We start from the raw sequence: 19401 nt of genomic DNA, 5'->3' as shown, positions 1-19401 counted from the left end.
TTCTAGTTTTTAATCATGGGATATTCATTTTTTCACTATATGTTTCACTAAGTTCCAAAATGTTTCTTCATAGATTCTACAAAAAGAGTCTTTTCAATTTGCCAAATCAAAACAAAGGTTTAATTCTCTGAGATAAATCCACACATTGCAAAGCATTTTCACAGATAGCTTGTTCCTAGTTTTTATTGCAGGATATTTGGGTTTTCATTGCAGGTGTCCATGGGCTCAGAATGACCCTTTGTAGATTCCTCAAAAAGAATGTTTCTAATATGGTGAATCAAAACAAAGGTTTGATTTTTGAGGTTAATCCACACATAGAAAGCCATTTTCCAGATAGCTTGTTTATAGTTCTTAGTGCAGCATATTCAGTTTTTCACTACAAGCCTCAATAAGCTCTGAAATACCCCTTTGTACATTCTTTTTTTATCAGCATCTTTTATTTACTTATTTTTTCCTATAATTTTTTAATTTTATTGCTTTTTAGGATTTGGGGTACAAGTGCAAAACATGTAAGACAGTTGCATAGGTACACACATGGCAGTGTGTTTTGCTGCCTTTCTCCCCTTCACCCTCATCTGGTATTTCTCCCCATGCTATCCGTCCCCAGCTCCTTCCACCCGCTGTTCCTCGCCTATTCCCCTCAATAGACCCCAGCATGTAGTACTCCCTTCCCTGTGTCCATGTGTTCTCATTGTTCGTCACCCACCTATGAGGGAGAATATGCGGTGTTTCATTTTCTGTTATTCTGTCAGTTTGCTGAGAATGATGTTCTCCAGATTCATACATGTCCCTACAAATGACACGAACTCATCATTTTTGATTGCTGCATAATATTCCATGGTGTATATGTGCCACATTTTTTCAGTCCAGTCTATCATCGATGGGCATTTGGGTTGGTTCCTGGTCTTTGCAATTGTAAACAGTAATGCAATAAACATTTGTGTGCATGTGTCCTTATAGTAGAACGATTTATAGTCCTTTGGATATATACCCAGCAATAGGATTGGTGGGTCAAATAAAGTTTCTATTTCTAGGTCCCTGAGGACTTGCCACACTGTCTTCCACAATGAGTGAACTAATTTACACTCCCACCAGCAGTGTAAAAGTGTTCCTATTTCTCCACATCTTCTCCAGCATCTGTTGTCTCCAGATTTTTAAATGATCACCATTCTAACTGGGGTGAGATGGTATCTCAATGTGGTTTTGATTTGCATCTCTCTATAGATCAGTGATGATGAGCATTTTTCATGTTTGTTGGCCTCATGTATGTCTTCCTTTGTAAATTGTCTGTTCATGTCCTTTGCCCATTTTTGAATGCGTTTTCTTTTTGGAAATTTGTTTGAGTTCTTTGTAAATTCTGGATATTAGCCCTTTGTCAGATGGGTAAACTGCAAACATTTTTTCCCCATTCTGTTGGTTGCTGATCCACTCTAGTGACAGTTTCTTTTGCCGTGCAGAAGCTGTGGAGTTTGATTAGGTCCCATTTGTTTATTTTGACTTTTGTTGCCAATGCTTTTGGTGTTTTGGTCATGAAGTCCTTGCCTACTCCTATGTCCTGAATGGTTTTGCCTAGATTTTCATCTAGAATTTTTATGGTGCCAGGTCTTATGTTTAAGTCTTTAATCCATCTGGAGTTAATTTTAGTGTAAGGTGTCAGGAAGGGGTCCAGTTTCTGCTTTCTGCACATGGCTAGCCAGTTTTCCCAACACCATTTGTTAAACATAGAATCCTTGCCCCATTGCTTGTTTTTGTCAGGTTTATCAAAGATTGTATAGTTGTATGTATGTTGTGTTGCCTTCAGTGCCTCTGTTTTGTTCCGTTGGTCTATATCTCTGTTTTGGTACCAGTACCATGCTGTTTTGATTACTGTAGCCTTGTAGTATAGTTTGAAGTTTGGTAGTGTGATGCCTCCCGCTGTGTTCTTTTTGCTTAGAATTGACTTGGCTATACGGGCTCTCTGTTGGTTCCATATGAAGTTCAAGGTGGTTTATTTTAGTTTTGTGAAGAAAGTCAATGGTAGCTTGATGGGGATTGCATTGATTCTGTAAATTACTTTGGGCAGTATGGCCATTTTCACGATATTGATTCTTCTTAACCATGAACATGGAATGTTTCTCCATCTGTTTGGGTCCTCTCCTATTTCTTTGAGCAGTGGTTTGTAGTTTTCCATGAAGAGGTTTCTTACATTCCTTGTAAGTTGTATTCCTAGGTATTTTATTCTCTTTGTAGCAATTGTGAATGGCAGTTCGTTCTTGATTTGGCTCTCTTTAAGTCTGTCATTGGTGTGTAGAAATGCTTGTGATAATTGCACATTGATTTTATATCCTGAGACTTTGCTGAAGTTGCTTATCAGTTTCAGGAGTTTTCGGGCTGAGACGATGGGGTCTTCAAATATACTGTCATGTCGTCTGCAAATAGAGACAATTTGGCATTCTCCTTTCCTATTTGAATACCCTTTATTTCTTTTTCTTGCTGGATTGCTCTGGCTAGAACTTCCAGTACTATATTGAATAGAAGTGGTGAGAGAAGGCATCCTTGTCTAGTGCCAGATTTCAAAGGGAATGCTTCCAGTTTTTTCCCATTTAGTATGATATTTGCTGTTGGTTTGACGTAAATAGCTTTTATTTTTTTTTATATACGTTCCATCCATACCGGGTTAATTGAGGGTTTTTAAAATAAAGGGCTGTTGAATTTTGTCAAAGGTTTTCTCTGCATCAATTGAGATAATCGTGGTTTTTGTTTTTGGATCTGTTGATGTGTTGAATTATGTTTAGAGACTTGTGCATGTTAAACTAGCCTTGCACTCCCGGGATGAATTCTACTTGATTATCATGGATAAGCTTTTTGATGTGCGGTGGCAATCGGCTTGCCAATATTTTATTGAAATTTTTGCATCTATGTTCATTATGGATATTGGCCTGAAGTTTTCTTTTCTTGTTGGGTCTCTGCCGGGTTTTGGTATCAGGATGATGTTGGTCTTATAAAATGAATTTGGAAGGATTCCCTCTTTTTGGATTATTTGGAATAGTTTCATAAGAATGGTACCAGTTTCTCTTTGTGTGTCTGGTCGAATTCGGCTGTGAACCCCTCTGGACCTGGGCATTTTTGTGTGGTAGGCTCTTACTTGCTGCCTCGACTTCAGACCTTGTTATTGGTCTATTCATAGTTTCGACTTCCTCCTGGTTTAGGCTTGGGAGGACACAGGTGTCCAGGAATTTATCTATTTCTTCCAGGTTTACTACTATATGTGCATAGAGTTGTTAGTAATAGTCTCTGATGATGCTTTGAATTTCTGTGGAATCTGTGGTAATTTCCCTTTATCGTTTTGTATTGCATCTATGTGGTTATTCTCTCTTCTTTTTTATCAATCTGGCCAGTGGTCTTTCTATTTCGTTGATCTTTTCAAAAAAACACGTGTTGGATTTGTTGATTTTTTGAAGGGTTTTCCGTGTCCCTATCTCCTTTAGTTCTGCTCTGATCTTAGTTGTTTCTTGTCTTCTACTAAGTTTTGAGTTCTTTTGATCTTACTCCTGTAGCTCTTTCAATTTTGACGATAGGGTGTTCATTTTGATGTCTCCTTGCTTTTCATATGGGCACTTATTGCTATATATTTTTCTCTATAGACTGCTTGGAATGTGTTCCAGAGATTCTGGTATGTTGTGTCTTCATTCTTGTTGGTTTTTAAGAACTTCTTTATTTCTGCTCTTATTTCATTGTTTATCCAATCAACATTCACGATCCAATTGTTCAGTTTCTATGAAGCTGTGCGGTTCTGAGTCAGTTTCTGGATTCTAAGGTTTAACTAGATTGTACTATTTTCTGAGAGACTGTTTGTTATGAGTTCAGTTGTTTTGCATTTGCTGAGGAGTGCTTTACTTCATAGAATGTGGTCAATTATAGAGTAGGTGTGATGTGGTGCTGAGAAGAATGTATATTCTGTGGATTTGGGGTGGAGAGTTCTGTAAAGGTCTATCAGGTTTGCTTGTTCCACGTCTGAGTTCAAGCCCTGGGTTTTCTTGCCAATTTTCTGTCTGGTTGATCTGTCTAATATTGACAGTGGAGTGTTAAAATCTGTTACTATTATTGTGTGGAAGTCTAAGTCTCTTTGTAAGTCTTTAAGAACTTGCCTTATATATCTGGGTGCTTCTGTATTGGGTCCATATGTATTTAGGATCGTTAGCTCTTTTTGTTGTATGAAGCCTTTTACCATTATGTAATGATCTTCTTTGTCTCTTTTGATCTTTGTTGCTTTAAAGTCTATTTTATCAGAGATGACAATTGCAACTCCTGCTCTTTCTTACTCTCCATTTGCTTGGTAAATCTTTTTCCATCACTTTATTTTGAGCCTTCGTGTATTCTTGAATGTGAGATGGGTTTCCTGGATACAGCACACCGATTTTTTTTTTATCCAATTTGCCAGTCTGTGTCTTTTGATTGGTGTATTTATCCCATTTACATTTAGGGTTAATATTGTTTTTTTATTTCTTAAATTTTTATTGCATTTTAGGTTTTGGGGTACATGTGCAGAACATGCAAGACAGTTGCATAGGTACACACATGCCTCTGTGTTTTGCTTCTCTTTTCCCCTTCACCCACATTTGGAGTTTCTCCCCAGGCTGTCCCTCCCCAGCTCCCTCCCCTCCCCGCTGGCCCTCCCCTTTTCCCCTCAATAGACCCGAGTGTTTAGTACTCTTCTCCCTGTGTCCATGTGTTCTCATTGTTCATCACCCACCTATGAGTGAGAACATGCAGTATTTCATTTTCTGTTCTTGTGTCAGTTTGCTAAAACAAAGGTTTAATTATGTGAGATGAATCCACACATTGCAAAGCATTTTCACAGATAGCATGTTTCTAGTTTTTATCATGAAATATTTGAATTTTTACTGTTGGTTTCCATGGGCTCAGAATTTTCTCTTTGTAGATTCTACAATAACAGTATTTCTAACATGCTGAATCAAAACAAAGGTTTAGCTCTTTTAGATAAATTCACACATTGCAAAGCATTTTCACACATAGCTTTATTTCTAGCCATTGCTGGATATTTGGTTTTTCACTATATGTTTAAATGAGCTCCAAAATATTTTTTAGTATTTTCTACAAAAAGAGTTTTACATTCTGGATTACATGTGCAGAATATGCTTTTTACATAGGTATAAATGTGACGTGGTGGTCTGCTGTACCTATCAATTTGTCATTTAAGTTTTCTTTTGTTCCTTATTTAAAAGTTTTACTATGGTTAGCACTTTTTAATTAGCATTTCAAATAATCAAAAAGCAGAATTTTTTCCATAAATATCAGTCTTTTACTCTTCAGGTAGAAGATTAATGAAAACCTTAAGGGACTGCACCAGTTCTAATACCTTAAAAATATATAAAAAAGAGAACAGTACCTGCCAGTCAGACATGAATTTTTACAAAATTACTCTTGTGACTAATTCAGACAATCTATTTACTTAGAAAAGCTGGCCTTTAAAAACAAAACTAAACAAAAATAGAGCACATTTAAGTACATGCGTTCAAGCTGATTTAAAAAGAAAAGCTGAAATATGGTTTCCAGAGCTTTAGGAGTACATATTTGCTGTAGGTAGCAATCAGGTTCTGTTTAGGTTGATGTGCAATACCAATCACATTTTTCTCATGTACTGTCAAAGTTCTCTCCAGTTTGCCAGTGACTGTACTGAAACAGTAGAGCACAAAGTTCTCCCCTAAACAGTAGATTCATTCATCATGGGGAGAGAGGGCACAGCAAAGTCTCTACCTTCTCTTTTAGCAGAACTGAAGCTTCTGACAATCTGCCCCTGCATGTTCATCATGGCCACCATGTTTGATCTGTTGCACACCACAAAGTGTTCAGGGTTTTTAGGAAGTAGGATCACACTGTTGATGGTAATGTCTGTCCCTGCAGGGCTGCCCAGGGGTTTAAAGGTATTTGAACATTCTGTGGCCTTCATATTCCAGATCTCAACAGTACCATCAGAGCATGCGCTAATTATATAATGTCCATCTTGTGTAAATGGTGCTTCATTAACAAAGGAGGAATGGCCACAAAATTCCTTCAGGATTTTCCCAGATTTCAAACCATTAATTCTAATTGTCTGGTAAAAGAAGCACTAAGGATCTGACTGCCATCTTTAGAAAAGCTTAGACAGGTGACACCCTTACTGTGTGCCCTTTCAAATCTCCTTAAACATTGTCCACTCTGAATCTTCCATACCTTGATTTTTTCATCATGGGCCCCAGTTGCTAACATTTTTATATCTCTGATGAAACGCATGCAGAGGACAGCATCATCCATCATCATAAAGTTATCCTGGGCCTGGTACTTAGGATCCTTTCTGATTCTTTTAGTAGTAAACTTCCATGCTTCAGTGAATCCATCAACAGACCCAGTGACCAAATACTGACCATTTGGAGAAAATCGAGCACACTCCGCATGTGATTTCTGACCAAACTTAATATGCCTGCTCAGTTGTGTAGGAAACTTTTCTTCTTCAACATCTTTGAGAGCTGCTTTGTCTCTAAACAAATCTATGGTCATACCAGGAAGAAGCAATCCCTGATGCTGCTGCCACCTCAGTGCCTGTCCAGGCAATGCCATGAGATGAGATGGAGGCACCACACTGACTTCATCAGCTAAGGTCTGGGTAACTGCTACTCTTCTCTTTTCTTTGCTACTTCCATCTTGGTATGCCTCCCGAGAATCAAAATAAGACCTGGCCAAGAGGTACTGCAGATGAATATATCACTCTGGCTGTGTTTGTTTTAACATTATCATGGGATCAGTCTGTCTCAAAAGTGACCTGGCAGCACTCAATTCACAGAGCTCTATCAATTTCAGAACAACCTATTCATAGAGGTCAATGAGGGTTTTTTCTGGAAATTTCAGAGACTGTATAGCCTGCAACACAGTATCCCAATGGCCACTTTTAATGCAGCCACAAAACTCTCAATGCTGTCCACAGCATTCAGAGACACAGTAGTCTCCTCCTGCAAGGTGGCTAATGCCTGATGTAAACTGTTCTCCTTCAAGTACTGCATGATAAGGCGGATCACAGCCGAGTATTCGATTTTGATTGACATAGCTGTATCTCTCAGGGAGTAGGCCCCAGTTCTCACTCTCATTTAAGTTTTAAGCCCTGTGTGCATTAAGTGTTTGTCCCAATGCTCTTCTTCCACTTGTCCCCCACTCCAGACAGGCTCTGGTGTGTGATATTCCTTTACCTGCATCTATGTGTTTTATGTTTATTGCAGCAGTATTTACAATAGCAAAGACATGGAACCAACCAACATGCCCATCCATGATAGACTGGATGAAGAAAATGTGGCACATATACACCATGGAATACTATGAAGCCATATAAAAGAATGAGTGTATGTCCTTTGCAGGGAAATAGGTGAATCTGGAAGCTATCATTGTCAGCAAACTAACACAGAAACAGAAAAACAAACACATCATTTTCTCACTCACAAGTGGGAATTGAATAATGAGAACACATGTTGTACTATTTTAACTTTAGTAGGTCCAACACTTGGCATTTTAGGAATGCCTACCACTACAGAGATTTTAAATGAATGCACGAATGCTTATGTCGCAATTTCTACTATGTCATTAGCTTCTCTTTCTTTTATGCAGTACAAGCTATCTTTACTTGGTGGGTGCCAATGCCTGAGCCCACATAAACTGATTATGGACGTCTAGTTTATTTGTCAGCAGTAAACAGTTGTTTCAAAATTGATTTTTCACGAATGTAAACACTTTGTTTGGTTATTCAGAGGTTGTGTCATGAATTGACGCTGATTGTTTTACTTGTCTACACCTCAGGGGTCTCTGCCTATAACCTCAATATGATGCATGCTCTTTATTAGAATGCATGCTTTTAAAGGAAAACATCATCCTGCCTTATCACTCATGAACACTAGATGGCAGTATTTCCCTTTCTCCAAACAGTTGCCCTGTTGAATGACGTCATTGCCTACTCTGTCTTTCAGACATTGTTCTGACAGAAAAATTTTCAGCTCAGAATTTTTTACTGAAAGTCCCTTCCATATACTCTGTGGCTCTTCATGATATGGCTCATGTTGTTTTAAGGAAACATTATAATTTCTTTTCTGCAAAGAGCACTATTTCTAAGAAAAATTTAAAGGATGAATCAAAATAAGAGAAAAAATGACATCTGTCAAGGCTTTTTAATAATAATAGTTTTCTAAAATGCAGCTACCACTAATTACTTATAGATATAGTTAAACTGCAAACGTCTTTGAAAACTTTGTGGATGAATAGCAGAAGACATAATACAAGTAATAGAGTTCATGAAAGCAAACTATCAAATGTTTTCAAAACTGTATATAATTTGTTTATACTGTTTCATTTGAATTATCCATTTTTGAAAGCTTGTTATTCAGAAAGCAATATTTAAGCATTTGTCTTTGCTGGAAAAAAATGTCAACACAATATCTTGAGACAAAATTCTTCAATATGTTTGTATCTAAAACCACACAGTCACCTGTCAGTTGGCAAACCCAGATTTTTAGATTAGCATATAAAACCTTCCTTAGGGGCTACATGATACCCAGGATTTTTACTGGCCATTTGTTTGTATCAGAAAATCTTATTAGGCACTCATTGATTCAGTCTTTATTTCATTCAACAAATAGTTACTGAATACATACTCTATGCTCTATGTTATATGGTGTTTTAGGCATTGGGGCTTCTGAACAAAAACTGTATTATTATCATCATGGAAATTACAACGGTAGGAGGCAGAGACTGACAAAAAAGGATACAATAAGTACATTATATGATCTCACAAATGTTAAGTTTTATTAAAAGAAACAATGCAGAATTATGGGTCATCGCATAGTATAGTTTCACAACAGTAGTTTTGGAAGACATGCATGTGAGAGTGACAATAATTTAATTTTTTTGAGACAGAGTTTTCCTCCTGTTGCCAGGCTGAAGTGCAGTGGCGAGATCTTGGCTCACTGCAATTTCCACCTCCTGGGATCAAATGATTCTCTTGCCTTAGCCTCCTGAGTAACTGGGATTCTAGGCACCCACCACCACGCTTCACCAATTTTTTTTATTTTTAGTAGAGACAGGTTTCTCCACGTTGGCCAGGCTGGTGTTAAACTCCTGACCTCAAGTGATTCACGCACCTCTGCCTCCCAAAGTGCTGGGATTACAAGCGTGATCCACCTTGCTCGTGCTGAGCCATCATTTGAGCCTAGACCTGCATGAAGTGAGGCAGTGAGTCATGTATTACAAGGCAGGGGTCAGCAAGTAGAAGAACATTGAAGTAGAAGTAAACTTCTCTGTATTTGAGGAGGCCTTGATACCATAAATGTTATAAACGAAAATGAGATTGCAAAAGATTTGAGAATACTGCAGGATTTAGGCCATGGAATTCATGGAGATGATGGTGATAACGACAGCTAACATTTACTAAGACTCAATATATGCCACATGGTTTTATAAGCACTTTACATATATTAAATCATTTAATTTTCTTATTTATTCTACTGCATTTTAGGTTTGGGGGTACATGTAAAGAACATGTAAGATAGTTGCATAGGTAAACACGTGGCAGTGTGATTTGTTGCCTTCCTCTCTTTCACCTATATCTGTCATTTCTCCCCATGTTATCTCTCCCGAACTCCCCACCCCCAACTGTCCCTCCCCTATTCCCCCCAACAGACCCCAGTGTGTAGTGCTCCCCTCCCTGTGTCCATGTGTTCTCATTGTTCAACACCTGCCTATAAGTGAGAACATGTGGTGTTTGATTTTCTGCTCTTGCATTTGTTTGTTGAGAATGATGGTTTTCAGGTGCATTCATGTCCCAAACAAGGACACAAACTCGTTTTTGATTGCTGCATGGTGTATATGTGCCACATTTTCCCAGTCCACTCTATCATCAATGGCCATTTGGGTTGGTTCCAGGTCTTTGCTATTGTAAACAGTGCTGCAATAAACATTCGTGTGCATGTGTCCATATAGTAGAATGATTTATACACCTTTGAATATATACCCAGCAATGGGATTGCTGGGTCAAAAGGAATTTCGATTTCTAGGTCCTTGAGGAATCGCCACAGTGTCTTCCACAATGGTTGAACTAATTTACACTCCCACCAAAAGTGTAAAAGTGTTCCTATTTCTCCACGTCCTCTCCAGCATCTGTTGTCTCCAGATATTTTAATGATCGCCATTCTAACTGGCGTGAGATGGTATCTCAATATAGTTTTCATTTGCATCTCTCTAATGGCCAGTGATGATGAGCATTTTTTCATGTTTGTTGGCCTCATGTATATCTTGTTTTGTAAAGTGTCTGTTCATATCCTTTGCCCATTTTTGAATGGGCTTGTTTGTATTTTTCTTGTAAATCTGTTTGAGTTCTTTGTAAATTCTGGATATCAACCCTTCATTAGACGGGTAAACTGAAAAATCTTTTACCCATTCTGTTGGTTGCTGATTCACTCGAGTGACTGTTTCTTTTGCCGTGCAGAAGCTGTGGAATTTGATTACGTCCCATTTGTCTATTTTGGCTTTTGTTGCCAATGCTTTTGGTGTTTTGGTCATGAAGTTTTTGCCTACTTCTTTGTCCTGAATGGTTTTGCCTAGATTTTCGTCTAGGGTTTTTATGGTGCCAGGTCTTATATTTAAGTCTTTAATCCATCTGGAGTTATTTTAGTGTAAGGTGTCAGGAAGGGGTTCAGTTTCTGCTTTCTGCACATTGCTAGCCAGTTTTCCCAACACCATTTGTTAAACAGGGAATCCTTTCCCCATTGCTTGTTTTTGTCAGGTTTATCCAAGATTGTATGGTTGTACATAAGTTGTGTTGCCTCTGATGACTCTGTTGTGTTCCATTGTTTCATATGTCTGTTTTGCTACCAGTACCATGCTGTTTTGATTACTGTAGCCTTGTAATGTAGTTTGAAGTCCGGTAGTGTGATGCCTCCTGTTGGGTTCTTTTTGCTTAAAATTGTCTTGGCTATGCGGGCTCTCTTTTGGTTCCATATAAAGTTTATGGTGGAATTTTCCAGTTCTGTGAAGAAAGTCAACGGTAGCTTGATGGGGATAGCGTAAATTTTGTAAATTACATTGGGCAGTATAGCCATTTTCACAATATTGATTCTTCCTAACCATGAACATTGAATGTTTCTTCATCTGTTTGTGTCCTCTCTGATTTCGTTGAGCAGTGGTTTGTAGTTTTCCTTGAAGAGGTTCCTTATGTTCTTTGTAAGTTGTATTCCTAGGAATTTTATTGTTTTTGTAGCAATTGTGAATGGCAGTTTGTTCTTGATTTGGCTCTCTTTAAGTCTTTTATTTGTGAATAGGAATGCTTGTGATTTTTTCACATTCATTTTATATCCTGAGACTTTGCTGAAGTTGCTTATCAGTTTTAGGAGTTTTTGGCCTGAGACGATGGGGTCTTTTAGATATACGATCATGTCATCTGCAAATAGAGACAATTTGGCTTTCGTCTTTCCTATTTGAATACGCTTTATTTAATTATTATTTTTGCCTGATTGCTCTAACTAAAACGTCCAGTACTTTATTGAATAAAAGTGGTGAGAGAGGGCATCCTTGTCTAGTGCCAGATTTCAAAGGGAATGTTGTCAGTTTTTGTTTTTTCAGTATGAAATAGGCTGCTGGTTTGTCGTAAATAGCTTTTATTACATTGAGATACGTTTCATCAATATCGAGTTTATTGAGGGTTTTTAGAATAAAGGGCTGTTGAATTTTGTCAAATGCCTTCTATGCGTCAATTGAGATAATCATGTGGTTTTTGTTTTTCGTTCTGTTTATGTGGTGAATTACGTTTATAAATTTACGTATGTTGGACCTGCCTTGCAACCTCGAGATGAATCCTACTTGATCATAATAGATAAGTTTTTTAATGTGCTGTTGCAGTCGGTTTGCCAGTATTTTATATAAGATTTTTGCATCTATGTTCATCATGGATATTAGGGAAAAGTTTTCTTTTCTTGTTGAGTCTCTGCCGAGTTTTGGTATCAGGATGATGTTGGTTTTATAAAATTATTTGGGAAAAGTTTTCTAATTTTTGGTTATTTGGAATAGTTTCAGAAGCAATGATACCAGCTCCTCTTTGTGTGTCTGGTAGAATTCAGCTGTGAACCCATTTAGACCTGGCCTTTTTTTGTGTGGTAGGCTTTTAATTGCTGCCTCGACTTCAGACCATGTTATCGTTCTGTTCATAGTTTTGGTTTCTCCTGGTTTTGACTTGGAAGGACACGGATGTCCAGGAATTTATCCATTTTTTCTAGGTTCCCTTGTTTACATGCATAAAGTTGTTTGTATTACTCTATTATTATGGCTTGAATTTCTGTGCAATCTGTGGTGATATCCTTTTTATCATTTTATTTTTTTAATTTTTTATTGCATTTTAGGTTTTGGGGTACATGTGCAGAACATGCAAGACAGTTGCATAGGTACACACATGGCAGTGGGTTTTGCTCCCTTTCTCCCCTTCACCCACATTTGGCATTTCTCCCCAGGCTATCCCTCCCCACCTCCCCCTCCCACTGGCCCACTCCTTTTCCACACAATGGATCCAGTGTTTAGTACTCCCCTCCCAGTGTCCATGTGTTCTCCTTTCCCATCACCCGCCTATGAGTGAGAATATGCGGTGCTCTATTTTCTGTTCTTGTGTCAGTTTGCTGAGAATGATGTTCTCCAGATTCATCCATGTCCCAACAAACGACACAAACTCATCTTTTCTGATTGCTGCATACAATTCCATGGTGTATATGTGCCAAATTCTCCCAATCCAGTCTATCATCGATGGGAATTTGGGTTGATTCCAGGTCTTTGCTATTGTAAACAGTGCTGCAATGAACATTCATGTGCATGTGTCCTTATATTAGAACGATTTTTAGTTTTTTGGATATATACCCAGTAATAGGATTGCTGGGTCAAATGGAAATTCTATTTCTAAGGCCTTGAGGAATAGCCAAACTGTCTTCCACAATGGTTGAACTAATTTACACTCCCACCAACAGTGTAAAAGTGTTCCTTTTTCTCCCCATCCTCTCCAGCATCTGTTGTCTCCAGATTTTTTAATGATCGCCATTCTAACTGGCGTGAGATGGTATCTCAATGTGGCTTTGATTTGCATCTCTCTGATGACCGGTGACGATGAGCATTTTCTTATATGATTGTTGGCCTCATATATGTCTTCTCTCGTAAAGTGTCTGTTAATATCCTTTGCCGAATTTGGAATGGTCTTGTTTGTTTTTTTTCCTGTACATCTGTTTGAGTTCTTTGTAAATTCTGGATATCAGCCCTTTGTCAGATGGGTAAACTGCAAAAACTTTTTCCCATTCTGTTGGTTGCTGATTCACTCTAGTTACTGTTTCTTATGCTGTGCAGAAGCTGTGGAGTTTCATTAGGTCCCATTTGTCTATTTTGGCTTTTGTTGCCAATGCTTTTGGTGTTTTGTTCATAAAGTCCTTGCCTACTTTTATGTCCTGGATGGTTTTGCGTAGATTTTCTTCTAGGGTTTTTATAATGCCAGGACATATGTTTAAGGCTTTAATTTATCTTGAGTTAATTTTAGTGTAAGGTTTAAGGAAGGGGTCCAGTTTCTGCTTTCTGCACATGGCTAGCCAGTTTTCCCAACACCATTTGTTAAAGAGGGAATCCTTTCCCCATTGCTTGTTTTTGTCAGGTTTATCAAATATTATATGGTTGTAGATATATTGTGTTGCCTCCGATGCTTCTGTTTCGTTCCATTGGACTATATCTCTCTTTTGGTACCAGTACCATGCTGTTTTGATTACTGTAGCCTTGTAGTATAGTTTGAAATTCGGTAGCGTGATGCCTCCCGCTGTGTTCTTTTTGCTTAGAATTGACTTGGCTATACGGGCTCTCTTTTGGTTCTACATCAAGTTCATGGTGGTTTTTTCCAGTTCTGTGAAGAAAGTCAATGGTAGCTTGATGGGGATAGCGTTGATTCTGTAAATTACTTTGGGCAGTATAGCCATTTTCACGATATTAATTCTTCCTAACCATGAACATGGAATGTTTCTCCATCTGTTTGTGTCCTCTCTGATTTCATTGAGGAGTGGTTTGTAGTTTTCCTTGAAGAGGTCCCTTACATTGCTTGTGAGTTGTTTTCCACCATATTTTATTCTCTTTGTAGCAATTGTGAATGGCAGTTCGTTTCTGATTTGGCTTTCTTTAAGACTGTTATTGGTGTAGAGGAAGGCCTGTGATTTTGCACATTGATTTTATATCCTGAGACTTTGCTGAAGTTGCTTATCAGTTTCAGGAGTTTTTAGGCTGAGGTGATGGAATCTTCAAGGTATACTATCGTGTCGTCTGCAAATAGAGACAATTTGGCTTCCTCCTTTCCTATTTGAATACCCTTTATTTCTTTTTCTTGCCTGATTGCTATGGCTAGAACTTCCAGTACTATATTGAATAGGAGTAGTGAAAAAGGCCATCCTTGTCTGGTGCCGAATTTCAAAGGGAATGCTTCCAGTTTTTGCCCATCCAGTATGATATTGGCTGTTGGTTTGTCATAAATAGCTTTTATTACTTTGAGATACATTCCATCAATACAGAGTTTATTGAGGGTTTTTAGCATAAAGGGCTGTTGAATTTTTTCAAATGCCTTCTCTGCATCAATTGAGATAATCATGTGGTTTTTGTTTTCGGTTCTGTTTATGTGGTGAATTACATTTATAGACTTGCATATGTTGAACCAGCCTTGCATCGACGGGATGAATCCGACTAGATCATGATGAATAAGTTTTTTGATTTGCTGTTGCAATCGGCTTACCAATATTTTATTGAAGATTTTTGCATCTATGTTCATCATGTATATTGGCCTGAAGATTTCTTTTCTTGTTGCGTCTCTGCCAGGTTTTGGTATCAGGATGATATTGGTCTCATAAAATGATTTTGGAAGAATTTTTTTTGGATTATTTGTAATAGTTTCAGAAGGAATGGTACCGGCTCCTCTTTGTGTATCTGGTAGAATTCGGCTGTGTACCCGTCTGGACCTGGGCGTTTTTTGTGTGGTAGTCTCTTAATTGCTACCTCGACTTCTTCCCTTGTTATTGGTCTACTCATAGTTTCAGGTTCCTCCTGGTTTAGGTTTGGGAGGACACGGAATTCCAGGAATTTATCCATTTCTTTCAGATTTACTAGTTTATGTGCATAGAGTTTTTTGTATTATTCTCTGATGATGGTTTGAATTTCTGTGGAATCTGTGGTGATTTCCCCTTTATCATTTTTTATTGCATCTATTTGGTGGTTCTCTCTCTTTTTTTTAATCAATCCGGCTAGTGGTCTGTCTGTTTTGTTGATCTATTCAAAAAACGAGCTCTTTTATTTATTGAATTTTTGAAGGACTTTTTGTGTCTCAACCTTTTTCACTTCAGCTCTAATCTTTGTTATTTCTTGTCTTCTGCTGGGTTTTGAGGTTTTTTGATCTTGCTCCTCTAGCTCTTTCAATTTTGACGATAGGGTGTCAGTTTTGGATTTCTCCATTCTCCTCATATGGGCACTTATTGCTATATACTTTCCTCTAGAGACTGCTTTAAATTTGTCCCAGAGATTCTGCCATGTTGTGTCTTTGTTCTCATTTGTTTCGAAGAACTTTTTTATTTCTGCCTTCATTTCATTGTTTATCCAGTCAACATTCAAGAGCCAGTTGTTCAGTTTCCATGAAGCTGTGCGGTTCTGGGTTGGTTTCTGAATTCTGAGTTCTTAATTGATTGCACTATGGTCTGAGAGGCTGTTTGTTATGATTTCAGTTGTTTTGCGTTTGTTGAGCAGTGCTTTGCTTCCAATTATGTGGTCAATTTTAGACTAGGTGTGATGTGGTGCTGAGAAGAATGTATATTCTGTGGATTTGGGTGAAGAGTTCTGTAAATGTCTATCAGGTTTGTTTGCTCCAGGTCTGAGTTCAAGCCCTGGATATTCTTGTTGATTTTCTGTGGGTTGATCTGTCTAATATTGACAGTGGGGTGTTAAAGTCTCCCACTATTATTGTGTGGGAGTCTAAATATCTTTGTAAGTCGTTAAGAACTTGCCTTATGTATCTGGGTGCTCCTGTATTGGGTTCATATATGTTTAGGATCGTTAGCTCTTCTTGTATTGATGCTTTTACATTATGTTGTGGCCTTCTTTGTCTCTTTTGATTTTGTTGCTTTAAAGTCTATTTTATAAGAGATAAAAAAATGCAACTTCTGCATGTTTTTGCTCTCCATTTGCTTGGTAAATCTTCCTCCATCTTTTTATTTTTAGCCTTTGTGTTTCCTTGAATGTGAGATGGGTTTCCTGGATACAGCACACTGATGGTTTTGGGATTTTTATCCAATTTGCTATTCTGTGTTTTCTGATTGGTGCATTTAGTGCATTTACACTTAGGGTTAATATTGTTATGTGTGAATTTGATACTGCCATTTTGATGCTAGCTGGCTGTTTTGCCCGTTAGTTGCTGCAGATTCATTATGTTGATGCCCTTTAGCATTTAGTGTGATTTTGGAAAGGCTGGTACTGGTTGTTTTTTTCTATGTGTAATGCCTCTTTCAGAAGCTCTTAGTATAGCAGACCTGGTGGTGACAAAATCTCTGAGTACTTGGTTCTTTGCAAAGGATTCTATTTTTCCTTCACTTATGAAGCTCAGTTTGGCTGGATATGAAATTCTGGGTTGAAAGTTCTTTTTTTTTAGGATGTTGAATATTGGCCCCCACTTTCTTCTGGCTTCCAGTGTTTCTGCTGAGAGATCTTCTGTGAGTCTGATGGGCTTCCCTTTGTGGGAGACTTGACCTTTCTCTCTGGCTGCCCTTAGTATTTTCTATTTTATTTGCTCCTTGTTGAATCTGATGATAATGTGCCTTGGGGTTGCTCTTCTTGTGGAATATCTTTTTGGTGTTCTCTGAACTTCCTGCAATTGAGTGTTGGCCTGTCTTGCTAGGTGGGGGAAATTTTTCTGGATAATGTCCTGAAGAGTATTTTCTAGCTTGGATTCATTCTCTTCGTCACATTCTGGTATGCCTATCAAACGTAGGTTAGGTCTCTTCACATAGTCCCACATTTCTTGGAGACTTTGTTCATTCCTTTTTGTGCTTTTTTCTCTGATCTTGGTTTCTTATTTTATTTCATTGAATTGATCTTCGACTTCTGATATTCTTTCTTCTGCTTGTTCAATTCGGCTATTGAAACTTGTGCATGCTTCGCGAAGTTCTCGTATTGTGTTTTTCAGCTCCTTCAATTCATTCATATTCCTCTCTATGTTATCGATTCTTGTTATTTCCTCGAATCATTTTTTATATCTTTGTTCAAGGTTCTTAGTTTCTTTGCATTGATTTAAAACATGTTCTTTTAGCTCACAAAAGTTTCTCATTATCCACCTTCTTAAGTCTAATTCTGTCATTTTGTCACAGTCATTCTCCGTCAAGCTTTGTTTCCTTGCTGGTGAGGAGTTTTTGTTCTTTCTCGGAGGGGAGGTGTTCTGGGTCCGGGAGATTTTCTCCTTTTTGCGCTGGTTTCTTCCCATCTTTGTGGATTTATCCACCTGTCGTCTGAGTAGTTGCTGACTTTTCGATTGGGTCTCTGAATGGACACCCAGATTCTTGATGATGAAGTATTTCTGTTATTTGGTTTTCATTCTAACAGTCTAGCCCCTTCACTGTACGACTGCTGAGGTTCACTCCAGGCCCTGCTTGTCTGGGGTGCACCTTTAGCAGCTGTGGAACAGTAAGGGATGCTACCAGTTTCTTTTTCTGCTATCTTTGTCCCAGAATGATGCCTGCCAAATGTCAGTCTTTTGGATATAGAGGGGTCAGGGAGCTGCTTGAGGAGATTATCTGTGCTTTATAGGCGCTCCATTGCTGAGCTGTGAGCTCTGTTTTTCATTCGGGGCTGTTAGGCTGTCTATGTTTAATTCTGCTGCAACAGAATTCATTAAAAAAACCCTTTTTTCTCAGATCCTTTGTTGGGGGGGTTGGGGCTTTATTATTGAGTGTTCGTTGTGCTGTCCTGCCCAGCTAGGAGGCAGTCTAGTCACTATTTGCCTGCCGAGGCTCCGCCCTGCTGGTGTGAGTTTTGCCTTGTTGCTGCAGGCTCTACCCTTCTGATGTGGTCTCCACCCTGCTGCCTTGGGCTACGCCCTGCGGCAGAGTCTCTCTGTTGTAGCAGGTTGCCTCGGCAATGGCATGCTGAATCAGCAATGGGCGTGTACCTTAGTAGGGGGGTTTGCCTTGGTAATGGTTGACGCCCCTTTCCCATGGAGCTGCACTCTCAGGGAACGTCTCCACAGGGAGCATTTGGAATCGCTGTTTTGTTTGTCCCACTGCGCTACCCCAAACGCTGTGTCCGTTGAATATCCTGGGATGGCTCATTGTCCAAGTCCCGTTCAGTCTCAATTTCAGCCCTCTCAAGTCTCAGGTTGCCAGTTCAACAGGGCACCCGGACCAGTGCGCTTTGTGCAGAGTGCTGTGTAGCGCCGCTACAGTGCAGGTCGCCGCTGCACCAGCTGCCGGCTGCACCAGCCAAAACCTCTGCCTGGCATCCCGCATCTCTTTTATACCTAGGAATTTCCCCGTTTTGTGGGCAACAAAGATCCGTCTGGAAATGCAGCCCTGACTCACCCTCTCCGCGCATTGACCGTGATCTTCAATCCTTGGTGGTTCTCACAGCGCCATCTTGAGTCCTCTCTTTTTTTATCGTTTTTTTATTGCATCTATTTGATTGTTCTTTCTTTTCTTTTTTATCAGTCTGGCTAGTGGTCTGTCTATTTTGTTGATCTTTTCAAAAAACCAGGTCTTGAATTTATTGATTATTTGAAGGGTTTTTCGTGTCTCTATCTCCTTCAGTTCTGCTCTGATATTAGTTATTTCTTGTCTTCTGCTAGGTTTTGAGTTTTTTTAATGTTGCTTTTCTAGCTCTTTTAATTTTGACAATAGGGTGTCAATTTTGAATCTTTCCACTTTTCTCATGTGGGCACTTATTGCTATATATTTTCCTCTAGAGAGTGCTTTAAATGTTTCTCAGAGATTCTCATATGTTGTGTCTTCATTCTCGTTGGTTTCGAATAAATTCTTTATTTCTGCCCTCATTTCATTGTTTATCCAATCAACATTCAAGAGCCAGTTCTTCAGTTTCCATGATGCTGTGTGGTTCTGAGTAAGTTTCTGAATTCTGAGTTCTAACTTGATTGCAATATGATCTGAGAAATTGTTTGTTATGATTTTAGTTGTTTTGCATCTGCTGAGCAGTGCTTTACTTCCAATTATGTGGTCAATTTTCGAGTTGGTGTGATGTGGTGCTGAAAAGAATGTATATTCTGTGGATTTGGGGTGAAGAGTTCTGTAAATGTCTATCAGGTTTGCTTGTTCCAGGTCTGAGTTCAAGCCCTGGATATTCTTGTTA

The 19401-nt window shown here is 38.7% G+C and overlaps 1 pseudogene; it reads right to left on the bottom strand.

The window, feature by feature from the left end:
* Window positions 1–5525: 5525 nt before the first annotated feature.
* Window positions 5526–7100, bottom strand: LOC100412092 (WD40 repeat-containing protein SMU1 pseudogene; annotated as a pseudogene).
* Between the last annotated feature and the right edge of the window lie 12301 nt (window positions 7101–19401).

The sequence above is a fragment of the Callithrix jacchus genome, chromosome 3, assembly GCF_049354715.1.
Source record: "Callithrix jacchus isolate 240 chromosome 3, calJac240_pri, whole genome shotgun sequence".
NCBI classification, from domain to species: Eukaryota; Metazoa; Chordata; class Mammalia; order Primates; family Cebidae; genus Callithrix; species Callithrix jacchus.
The sequence above is the reverse complement of the archived record's forward strand: the minus strand, read 5'-3'. Positions and strand labels throughout refer to the sequence as shown.